Source organism: Sus scrofa, chromosome 1, assembly GCF_054392235.1.
Source record: "Sus scrofa isolate SSC_HxYL_T2T_F1_AM1 chromosome 1, Sscrofa_HxYL_maternal_Yorkshire_Landrace_v2.0, whole genome shotgun sequence".
Taxonomy (NCBI): domain Eukaryota; kingdom Metazoa; phylum Chordata; class Mammalia; order Artiodactyla; family Suidae; genus Sus; species Sus scrofa.
Window position 1 is genome coordinate 191763509 of NC_139383.1, and position 12186 is coordinate 191775694.

General features: G+C 38.8%; 1 long non-coding RNA gene across 2 annotated transcripts; it reads left to right on the forward strand.

Moving 5' to 3' along the window:
• The first annotated feature begins 97 nt into the window (after positions 1 to 97).
• On the forward strand, positions 98 to 7946 carry LOC146406930 (uncharacterized). 2 transcript variants are annotated; one of them, XR_014818822.1, is made up of 2 exons: positions 98 to 3229; positions 4076 to 7946. It is a non-coding gene; the product is annotated as an uncharacterized LOC146406930 (long non-coding RNA). The 2 variants fall into 2 exon arrangements; XR_014818816.1 differs by having other exon boundaries at positions 2091 to 3229; positions 4044 to 7946.
• The last annotated feature ends 4240 nt before the right edge of the window (positions 7947 to 12186 follow it).

Here is a 12186-nt window from a genome sequence, read left to right on the forward strand (position 1 = left end):
CTCTATCACTCTAATAGAAAATGCAGTTTATGCCACATACTGCCTAAATACTTAAATGAGCAAGACTGACAGAAAATTAAATGCAGATCCCATAGCTAACATTTTTCATTCATTGAGTACTGGATCCGTGCTATTTTCTGGTAATAATTCATTTAGTCTAACTATAGTATGTGATAACTGAACTTTATCTATCATTCAGGTGAATAGGCGCAGAGAGCTATGGAAGAAATTTGAATCCGCAAAATTTAAAATCTTGTGCCTATCTTCAGTATAAGTAGTGAAAATTTACTAATCTAAATGTGAAATTACAATATAAATTCAAATTTTAGGGAGTTTCCATTGTGATTCTGGTAATGAACTTGACTACTATCCATGAGGTTGTGATTTGATCCCTGGCCTCTCTCAGTGGCTTAAGTATCTGGCCTTGCCTCCAGCTGTGGTGTAGGTTGCAGATGTGGCTCAGATCCTGTGTGGCTGTTGTGTAGGCTGGCAGCTGTAGCTGTGATTCTACCCCTAGCCTGGGAACCTCCATATGCCACAAGTGTGGCCCTTAAAAAAAAAACAACACTACACTAAAATTTAAAGATTTTTACTCCTATCAGAATACTGTAACAAATGCTCGTCAGAAATACAAGAATTTAGTATTTGCAGTCTTGTACACATTGGAGGAGTCAAGGTTATTACTGTAAGCGGTGCTTTTGAAAGCAGTTTTCTCAAGTCATTTGTGTCCTTATTGAGCCCAGCGCATAAAATGGCTTAGTTCTGAACTTGTGATAAACATTTTTGAGTGAACCTTTTAATTCAGAATATTCTGATTCATCACAGTAGTTTAAGTTAAAATTCTTTCAATAAATTCTTTTCCCCAGCTTTATTAAGGTATGATTGACAAAACATTACTTCTGACATGGATCTCTTATTAATCAGAAAATTGTTTGGGATTGGAATTTGTGTGGTCCTACTGAGTCTAATTGTATAATTTTAAAAGTAAATTTTACACTGAATATCCTATTTATAGATTTAGTTATGTTGGAATTGCATATCCAGCAACTTTTACACTTATTTTAAAACCATTAAAACTAGGAAAACAAATTAAAATTAGAACATTAATATATAAGATTGTACATATTTGAACTAAACATTCAAAATGTTCCTTCTCCTTAATGATTGCTTATTTCGATTAACTCATACAAATGGAGACAATATCAGTACTGTATTGTGGCCATTAATGAAATCAGCTGTCCTTCCTGTCGACCCATTTGGCTCTGTGACATTATTTATAAGCCTGTTTTCATTGTAGTATCACAACTCAGACTGGTTGTATCCTGAAAATGAAAATATAAGTCAGTTTACCAAATAGAGGTTTGATTTATCTGAAACTTCTTTTAAACTTAAGCATAATTAAGAGTCATAGTTTTAAATTCATTGAAAAATATACTTCATTTTGAAGAATAACTTAGTATTTTTAAAACTTTCCAAGCTTCACTGTTTTAATAAAGTATGTAATAGAAATAAGATTAGTAGTAGGTTAGAATATATCAATGCAAGTAAGTACTTAAGAAGTTTCAAAATATCAATACCAAGGCATTCCTAAGAAACTTTCTCTAAACTTTATTCTTTTCGTTTCCACAGAATCAAGTATATACTTGGTTGGAAATTTTAAGTGCTCTGAACTCTGTCTCCACCACCCAAACCCAACTAATACTTCTCAAACTGCATTAACAAATGAACTGTTTGCTCTACTGTGCCTCATTCCATCTGTTTGTTCAAGAGTCGGCTCAAATCTTTTGAGTCCTTTTTGGCCCACAGTCGTGTATTTCATAAATAAACTGTTTTGTGTTTTTGCCATTCTCTGGCAGTTAAATCACATACTATCTTGTCATATTTCTTCTCTTGCATTTATTATACCAGTTACCTGAGTGACATTGAACAAATCACAGTACATCTTGAGGCTTTGATTTGTGAATAAAGTGACTTATGAGATTCTCTACCTTTAATAAGGTAATCATTGCTCTCATCTGTTGGCTCAAAAACCTGACTGTCTACTCTTTGGGGCCTGAAACTCACTGTTACTTTGAGACAAAGTATAGTGTGGGGAGACTTCTGGGCAGAGGTCAAGGAACCTGGCTTCAAAACTTTTCCCAGCTGCTAACTAGGAGTGTGACTGCCACCTCTGAAGATTGATTTTTCATATTTGTGAAATGAGGGTAAGTTGATTAGTATAGTGTTGAGATACATGAGGAAGTTCTTGAAACAAGCAGTAAGGTTATTTGTAACTTTAGCTTCCTGGGCAGTTTTCCTAGATCGTAAATGCCATGTGAATAAAGACAGTCAAATAGTAAAGCTGTTAATGTTGACTGATATGTGAGTGTCGCAAGGAACTAACTTTGGTCCTCAGTCTACTGAGATGGGGGAGCAAGAAAAGAAAAAGGCTCTCCTGCCTTTACTCATAATAAATACTGGTGTTTGTTCTAACCCTCACATCCTTCACCTCAGAACCTAGATTTTAGTTCTCCATTGCACTGCAGCCCTGTGCTTCAGGTGAAGCCAACTCCATCCTCACTAGGGGTGAGTTTAAATCCTTTTTGGATTTTATTTTGTTTAGTGAGCAAATTCTTGGGTCATTTTTGAGGGTTACTTGAGTTTACTGAGAGTGGGAGCAATGTAAATTGAAAGTGTTGAGAGAATTAACACTTTCAATGTTAATTTGTACCCTTTGAGGAGGAGGAAATAAAGGATGAGATATATTTATGTCTTCTGAAATATGTGGGGTTTTTAAAGTTTATTTTTTGTTTGTTGTCAGGAATAAATGAGATTAATGTATATGAAAATTCCAGTCATAATTTAGCATATGCAAGTAACTCAATATGAAATGTTTCTTAACTGATGTATTTTAAAGGGGATTCCAGTTGAATAACCCCTACTGTTTAATAGACTATATATTTTTAAAGTGTTTTTTTTGTTTTTTGTTTTTTGTTTTTTTTTTTGCAAACCTGCAAGGAGTATGATGACTTTTGATGCAATTTTGGAGCCCCTTATCAATGGATGCTTTGATACATCACTGGGGAAGCCACACTTCTTGATAGCTTTCAGTTAGATACTGCATGTAAAATGTCTAGTGTTTATGAGTTCAGATTATTAATTGGCCTCAGCCTTCAGGCTGTTTTTTTTTTTGTTTTTTTGTTTTTTTGTTTTTTTTTTTGGTCTTTTTGCCATTTCTTGGGCCGCTCCCGTGGCATATGGAGTTTCCCAGGCTAGGGGTCGAATTGGAGCCGTAGCCACCGGCCCACACCAGAGCCACAGCAACGCGGGACCTGAGCCGCGTCTGTGACTTACACCACAGCTCACGGCAACGCCGGATCCTCAACCCACTGAGCAAGGCCAGGGATCGAACCCGCAACCTCATGGTTCCTAGTCAGATTCGTTAACCACTGAGCCACGACGGGAACTCCCAGGCTGTTTTTTAATCTTAGAATACACAAATTGCACAAAATGATATTACAGAGAAATGGTAGTAGATGATGGGAAACTGTGGGGTTTTGTTTTGTTTTGTTTTGCTTTTTAAGGTTGCACCTGTGGCATATGGAAGTTCCCCAGCTAGGGGTTGAATCAGAGCTGTAGCTGCCAGTCTACACCATAACCACAGCAACATGGGAAAGAAAGCCGCATCTGTAACGTACACCACAGTTCATGGCAACTCTGGATCCTTAACCCACTGAGCAGGGCCAGGAATCTAACCCGCATCCTCATGGATACTAGTTGGATTCCTTTCTGCTGAGCCACAACGGGAACTCCAGGTTTTTGTTTTTTAATTAAAGGGCTCCTTTATCCCGAGTTATATTCTTGCACTGAATGTCTTTAAAATAAAAATGCTAGATTAGGAGTTCCCGTCATGGCGCAGTGGTTAACGAATCCGACTAGGAACCATGAGGTTGCGGGTTCGGTCCCTGCCCTTGCTCAGTGGGTTAACGATCCAGCGTTGCTGTGAGCTGTGGTGTAGGTTGCAGACGCGGCTCGGATCCTGCGTTGCTGTGGCTCTGGCGTAGGCCGGTAGCTCCAGCTCCGATTCAACCCCTAGCCTGGGAACCTCCATATGCCGTGGGAGCGGCCCAAGAAATAGCAACAACAACAACAAAAGACAAAAGACAAAAAAAAAAAAAAAAAAAATGCTAGATTAAAAAAAAAAAAAAAAACCTTAAAGTTCAGTGTTGACTATCCCTTGTTAGTATTCTAAGTTTGGAGAATTTAATGAACCATGAAAATTTGAAGTCTGGCAACCATTCTTCTAGTCTGAAATGAGTAAGTATGCTCACTAGACAGCTCATAAGATGCAGTACAAAGTATGGATTCAGGTCTTCTCACATCAATTGATTTCTTCCTACTTCATAAAGTTTTCTCTTGAGTGGGGTTTTTGGAAGCTGTGCCATGTTTTACCACTGTGAGCTAAAATGCCCTATTCATGTTAAATAGAACCCATGTCTTTGATCAGAAAGGACTCTTGGCTTTTGACTCTATGACTGCTGCTTAGGCCCGTAGTAATCTCATTTCTCCATGTGTCTGTGTTGGAAAGACAGAATCAAGGTGAATGATTATCTTTGAGTTTTAGTTGCATTAGTAAGTAACATTTCTACCTCTTCATATAGGGAGATAAGATTGAATATGATGCTTGGTACTAAGGAACAGTAAAGACCAGTTGGGTACACTGAAATTCTGTATTGGTTTTTGTTTTTCCAGTTGAAGCATTATGAAAAAGTAACGAGAGAAGTGCCCAAGTTAAATTCATATGGATCACATTCATGTCTTGGCATTTTGACAGCTTACTGTTTGCTAAATGTATTCATTCTGCAACACTTGCCACTGATCTTGAGGTAGACCTCCAAAGAAAGCTCTGATGGTGTTAGTTATCCAACTTTACCCAGTACAACTTTTGTTACAGTATTTTCCGTGCTGTGTCGTGTGATCCCTATTGATTCACCTTACTTCTAATATGAGGTATTGTTAAAAACACTTTATTACTGTGTTGCTTTGGAATTTACAAAGGCTTTTGTAAGTTTTATCATATTTTACTCTCACAGCAACCTTCTTAATAAGTGAATTGGGCAGGTATTATTATTATTGTTATTTTACATATAAGAAAATTGAAACTTGGGGAGGCCAAGAGACTTGCTTGAGGTTTCACAACTAGTAAGTATTGGAATTAAGACTCGAACCTAGGATTGCTGGCTTTAGTACAGAGGTAAATGTTTCTCAGACTATCTTTTGTAGAACACTGGTCCACAAGATGTTTTATAAAGAAGAACTTTATGGTGAAATGAGTTTGGGAAAGCCTATGTATATACTCTTCCTCCTGGATGTTCATAGTAGATTAGTTCCTGTACCAACAAGACCAGTTTAGCTTTGTTCAACATGTTATTTCCTAGATTTGAGTTTAGAACCCCTTTTAAAAGTAACACACTCTACAAACACCCCAAGGCATTAGTATTCCTTAAAGTCCATTCCTTAAAGTGTAGTAACTTACTTCTCCATGCTATCGTAATCTTATATGAGATTTATTGTATGGTACCTTATAATTTAAGCTTCTTAATCTATCGTTAAGTGCTAGCTTCCTAAAAATACACCGAAATCATTCTAGTGATAAAGCTGAGTTTATTGTTTATGATACATGGTAAGGACAATCACTGCATTGCCAGTCTTAGTAGTGTCTTAGATAGGAGAGCAAACTCCTGTCTAAGATACTAAATGACAATGAGGAAATTCTTGAATGATAAGGCTATTTGCAGCTTAAGCTTCCTGGGCAAGTGTCCTAGACTATTAATGCCATGTGAATAAAGACATTCAAATAATAAGGTTATTTGACTATAAGCTGTGTGGGTGCAAATGGTTTCAGTTCTCAGTGTTGCCCCCTTTATTGCCTTATTTTGGGCTGAATTGAAGGATTTGCATGGGTATTGATCTCATGATCTAGATTGCATAGCTTCGCTACTGTTTATGGCATCATGATCAAGTTTCTTGGATAGTTGTTTCAATATCTTTAAGTGTTAGATTTCTCTGTTCTTTTAGTGGGTCCTTTTTTAAATCATGTAATGGGACAACAGCTGCATGGTGGCTATAAAACTTGTCACCCACCTGAGCCCCTATACATACAAATACCAAGAGAAGGGTTTGTAGAGTTATAAAGCAGAGCCAAAAGTGCCCAAATTAAGCTGGAAGGACAGATTTCATTTCCAATGTAATAAGTTTGCAGTACCAAATATGGGATTATTAGCCAAATTGCCTGTTATTAGCTTACCAGATCTCCGTGGTAATAAAAATGCCAGTTAGGTTTGTGAATGTAAGATCCTCACACACCTCCCCCCTCCCTCCCTAAAATGGCACATGCTCTAGTACACCAGTATTATGTTTATTGGGCTCTTATTCCATTCATTTTCCTGAACCTCTTGGATGGGGAGTTCCTTGGTGTGACTTGATAGCCTTGTTGGCTTTGTCTAGCTCCTGCTTTCCTCTGAACCATAGTGTGTAAGATGGCACCCTACTTCTGGGCCTCTTATAGGATGAGCTAAAGCATCTACAAGAGGAAAGAAAGCAATTCAGAATTCCCTAGGTCTCAGTTCTCAGATTAGGACCCAGTTTTTCTCTTCATTAAGTTATCTAATCTCTTTCTAAGAGGGAAATTGATGAGTCAAAATGGACCCTGAATGATGTCAGACTATCCTGAGGGCAGGTATGGCTGTTTACCAAGGTGATAATGCTTGTCCAGTTTTCAGGTAGTAGCTAATAGGCTTTTGTGTTTGAGATGTAATTGTATTGCACATCCAGTTTTGTGTTGGTGGCCATCTAGTCATATGTATTTGGTTAAAATACCCCTTGGGTTGTTGAATAACTTTTTTTTTTAATTGGCACCATTTATGAAGAGTAGTCTGGCTCTAGATGATGAAATTTATAGTGTCAAGATCATTAATTAGGCAAGATCTAAAGTGAAAGAGAGAAACAGTATGTTTTACCTGTGAAATTGGATAAAGTGAGACACCTTCCATATCTGTGAAAGTGAGCTCCCACAAAAGGTCCCAAGAACTAGTTTTGGCGGAGACAATTTTATTTTTTTCCTAAATATGATGATAGGGGATTTTAGATTTCTGGCTATGATGCCTTGTGTTTGCCATCTAAAAAGTCACTTAATAAATTGTCAGTTACCCAGAAAATCACCTGATTTCATTACAAGGAAATGGAACCAAGGAAAGGTGGGTGCTCTTCCCAATGGAAAATGTGTACAGCCCCAACAGTTGTTGCTTTAACCAGTTCATGAGAAAAACTGTCTCTTCCTGAAGACCAAATCTTTGGTTTTAGTTGTGCAAGTTTTAGGAAGGTTTTGAGGAAAGGCTGCTTATACTTGATAATAAGACTTGATATATTACATAAGCCCCTTGCAATATCTGGTAATGTCTACTTGCTAAGAGTATGTATAGTCTAGAATCAGATGGAATATTCCTAGATGTCTAGAATCATAAGCCAAGGGTTGATGAACTTCAGAGGAATCATTAAAGCTGGGAATATCAGACCACAAAACTTTGAGAGTCTCTGAGAGCTTTGCTAAATTGAGTTTCAGAATTCCATTTGTTCTTTCTAGTTTTTCTGGAAATTGGGGCCAATATGGACACAGGCATACCTTGTTTTATTGTGCTTTGCTTTATTGCTCTTTGCAAACACTGTTTTTTACAAGCTGAAGATGTATGGCAGCCCTGTGTCAGACACCATTTTTTCAACAGCATTTGCTCACTTCGTGTCTGTCGCATTTTGATAACTCTTTCAATGTTTCAGACTTTTTCACTTTTATTTGTTATGGTGATCAGTGATTGGTGGTCTTGGATGTTACTATTGTAGTTGTTTTGGGGTGCCACGAACCGTGTCCCAATAAGATGGTAACCGTAATCAATAAATGTGTGTGTCCTGACTGCTCCGTTGACCAGCCATTCTCCCATCTCTCTTCCTCTCCTTAGCCCCCCCCCTTCCCTTAGAAACAACAATATTGAAATTAGAGCAGTGAATAACCCTATAGTGACTTCTAAGTATTTCAGTGAAAGGAAGAGTTGCACATTTCACTTTAGATCAAAAGCTAAAAATGATTAAATTTAGTGAGGAAGATGTGTTGAAAGCTGAGATAGGCTGAAAGCTAGGCCTCTTGTGCCAGTTGGCCAAGTTATGAGTGCAAAGGAGAAGTTCTTAAAATGAAAAGTACTACATGAATGAAAAGAAAGCAAAAGAGCTCTCTTGCTGATAAGGAGAAAGTTTGAGTGGTCTGGATAGAAAATCAAACCAGCCACAATATTTCCTTAAGCCCAAGCTTAATCCAGAGCAAGGCACTAACTCTTCAATTTTATGAAGGCTAAGAGAAGTAAGAAAGCTGCAGAAGAAAAAAATTGAAGCTAGCAGAGGTTAGTTCATGAGGTTTAAGGAAAGAAGCCATATCTATAATCTAGAAGTGCAAGGTGAGGTAGCAAGTGCTAATGTACAAGTTGTATCAGTTTTTTTCAGAAAAATCTAAGGTCAATAATGAAAGTGGCTACACTAAACTAATTTTCAGTGTAGACTAAATAGACATATTAGAAGACGCCATCTAGGATTTTAATAGCTAGAGAGAAGTCATGCCTGGTTTCAGAGCTTCAAAGGACAGGCTGACTCTTTTTAGTGACTAATGAAGCTGGTGACTTTATGTTGAAGCCATTTGCCATTCTGAAAATCCGAGTGACCTTAAGAATTATGCTAAATTGTCTTTGCTTGTGCTCTGTAAATGCAACAACAAAGCCTGGAAGTCAGTGTGTCTGTTTACAACATAGTGTACTGAATATTTTAATCCCACTGTTGAGGGCTGCTATTGAGAAAAAAATAATCCGTTCAAAATATTAGTTAATATTATGAAATTGATAATGCATCTGGTCACTCAGGAGCTCTGATAGAGATGTACAATGAGATTTATGTTGTTTTTATCCCTGGTGACACAACAGCCATTCTGCAGCCCATGGATCAAGGAGTCATTTTGACTTTGAAATCTCACTGTTTAAGAAATAAATTTCTGGGAAGGAATGGAGATTGTGGAGTAGTAGGACACGGAACTCACCTCCTCCCACAAGTACATCAAATGTACATCTACAAGTGGAGCAATTCTCACAGAACACCTCCTGAACACTAGCAGAAGACCTCAAATGCCTGAAAAGGACAAGAAAGATCTCCACATAACTAGATAGGATGGAAAGGAAAAAAAAGAAAAAGAAAAAGGAAGTGGGATGGGACTTTCACTCCTGGGAGGGAGCTGAGAAAGAGGAAAGACTTCCTGCACTCTGAGAAGCCTCTTCACCTGCAGGGAAATCACCGGGACAGAAGGGGAGCTTCAGAGGCAAGCCCAACAACTGGTCTATGGCAGACAAAACAGAGAGACCTACACAGATGGTCATGCCACTGCCCTGCTTGCCTTAGCCTGAAATGTGAGTCTGCTGGTACAGGCAGTGGCTGGGTGCTGGAACTTGGGGTTTAGAGGACAGATTTGGGGAGAGGACTGGTGTTGGCCATGTGGAGAGAGTCTGAAGGTGCTGGAGTGTTTGGTATGGGATGGCTGTAACTGGAGTGTTTGTGGAAAAAGCCTGAGTCTACCATAGAAGTGAAGCAGCATTGTTAAAGTGGCTTGTGAAGAGTAGGGCTGCCACATTAGCCTCTTCCTCCATGCTTCAGCCTGCCTCTGTGGGCCTCGGGAGAGCATGCCCTTACTGCACACCAACTGCCGCCTTGGCAGGTTCCCAACTGCAGAGATGTGGCTGTAACCACAGCTAAGCTGCAGGGGCTGTGTGACTTAGGATGCAGGGCTGAAATCTTTCCCAATGGCTCTTGTAGTGGCTGTGCTGATGGCTTTGTAAATTCAGTGCCTACAGGACATCCAAAAAGACAGCGGGTGCTCCCACAGCTAGGACAGGTCTGGCCTTAGCAGCTGAGAACTTTGTGGGCAGGTGCATGCAGGGGTTGGGCTGGGCTGTGCCAGGACCTGAGCTGCCTCCACAGCTCCTACAGTGGGTCCAGTTGCATGGCTCATGCAGTCCTGGCACCTGACTTCAGTGAATCTGCACTGGTGGCATTGTGAAAATAATTCCTGAGAGACACTGGGGCCAGTTGCTGGTATTCACATGGTTGAGGTGGCACTAAGGGCAGTGCCAACAATAGTGTACTTTGGGGCCCACACAACTGGTGACAGGTGACACAACAGAGTATCTCTGGCAGAGGAATATTCAGTGGATCCTCTCCCAGTGGAAGTGTCCAGTCCTACCTTGCACTGCAGCTCAGGAATGCAGCTCAGAAATGGATCTGGAAGCTTCTGCTTCAACAACTAGGGAGAAGTCCCTGTCCCTGATAGGGCAGTGACAACTGCAGAGCAAAGAGGAGGCCCCATTCAATATCCACTGAAGGCTCTGGTCACCACAACGTAAGTCACATCTCCTATCAAGGGGATAATGGCCAGCATACACTGAGGAAAAAGGTGGCAGGCATTCACACCAAAAACAGCCCTCACGAAAAATACCAAACTCATGTAGGCTACACAAGGATGTTCCCACATAAAAATACTGAGACCACAGAAGATAATTGTTTCTCCTAAATTCATAGAGTGAGAGAAATGTAAGTAAAATGAAGAGGCAGAGGAACAACTCTGAATAGAAAGATCAAGAAAATAACCCCAGAAGAACAACGAACCAGACCTCTTCAGTCTAATAGACACTGAGTTCAAAAAGGAGAAAATGAAAATACTAAAGAAATTAAGAGAGACTGTTAACGGGCAGATCACTGTAAAAGGAACTAGAAACTATAAGGAGGAGCCAAGAAAATTAGAAAATTCGTTTATAGAGATGAAAACTCAACTAAAGGCAATGAATAGATGAATGAATAATGCAGAAGAACAGATAAATGATCTGGGAGATAGAATACTGGAAATCATACAATAAGAACAGCAGACAGAAACCCAAATTAAAAAAAGAAAACTGTGTAAGAAACCTATGGGATAATATAAAGCATGTCAATTTACACATAGTGGGGATCCCAAAAGGAGAAGAAAAAGAAGAGGGGATTGAAAATGAATTTGATGAAATTATGGCTGAAAACTTCCCAAACCTAAGGAAGGAAACATTCAATTACAAGAAGCACAGAGGGTCCCCAACAAGAAAAACTCAGGTAGACCTACACCAAACATAGTATAATAAAAATAGCAAACGTTAAAAAGAGGATGCTAAAGACAGAGAGAGAAAAATGAAGAATTAATTACAAGGGACCCCCCCCCCATAAGTTTAGCAGCTGATTTTTCTACAGAAACATTGCAGGTGAGAAGGGAGCAACAAGTTATATTCAAAGTCCTCAAAGGGAAAAAGCAACACTAAACCTATCTATCCTAAAAGAAATACTGAGAGGTCTTCTCTAAAAAAGAAGTAAGAATCTGTAGGAAAGAGAAAATCACAGAAAATAAATCACTTAAGCCACTACACAGATTTTTTTAAAATCAAAATTCTGTGCAAGTGATGATAATCACAATGAACAGCAAAAGGATGAACATGAAGATGTAAAAGAGACATCCAAAAATCATAAAATGTGGGGGAGGAGAGTAAGAATTTTTTTTTTTTTCTAGAATGTGTTTGAGCCTGTATGACTGCTAGTCTAAAGCAAGTAGATAGAGAAAGGGGCTAATATACTTGAATAACAGAACAACCACTAATCAAAAACCTAGGATAGAATCACAAAAACTGAAAAGAGAACATAAGTATAATACAAAAGAAAATCATCAAACCACAAGAGGAAATAAAAAAGGGACAAAGAAAAGAAAAATCAATGGGAAAACAAAGTTTAAAGAGGCAAAGTTTAAAAGGGCAATAAACTTATCCATCAATAATAACCTTAGATATTAGTGAACTAAATGCTCCAACCAAAAGATACAGAGTGGTAGACTGGATGAAAAAAAAAAACAAGAGCCTACGATATGTTGCCTACAAGAGATACACTTTAGGGCAAAGTACACATAGATTCAAAGTGAAGGGATGGAGGAATTTCCCTTTTGGCACAGTGGGTTAAGGATCTGGGGTTGCCACACCTGTGACAGAGGCTGCAACTGTGGTGTGGGTTTAGTCTCTGACCTGGGAACTTCCATATACCATGGACATGGTCAAAAAC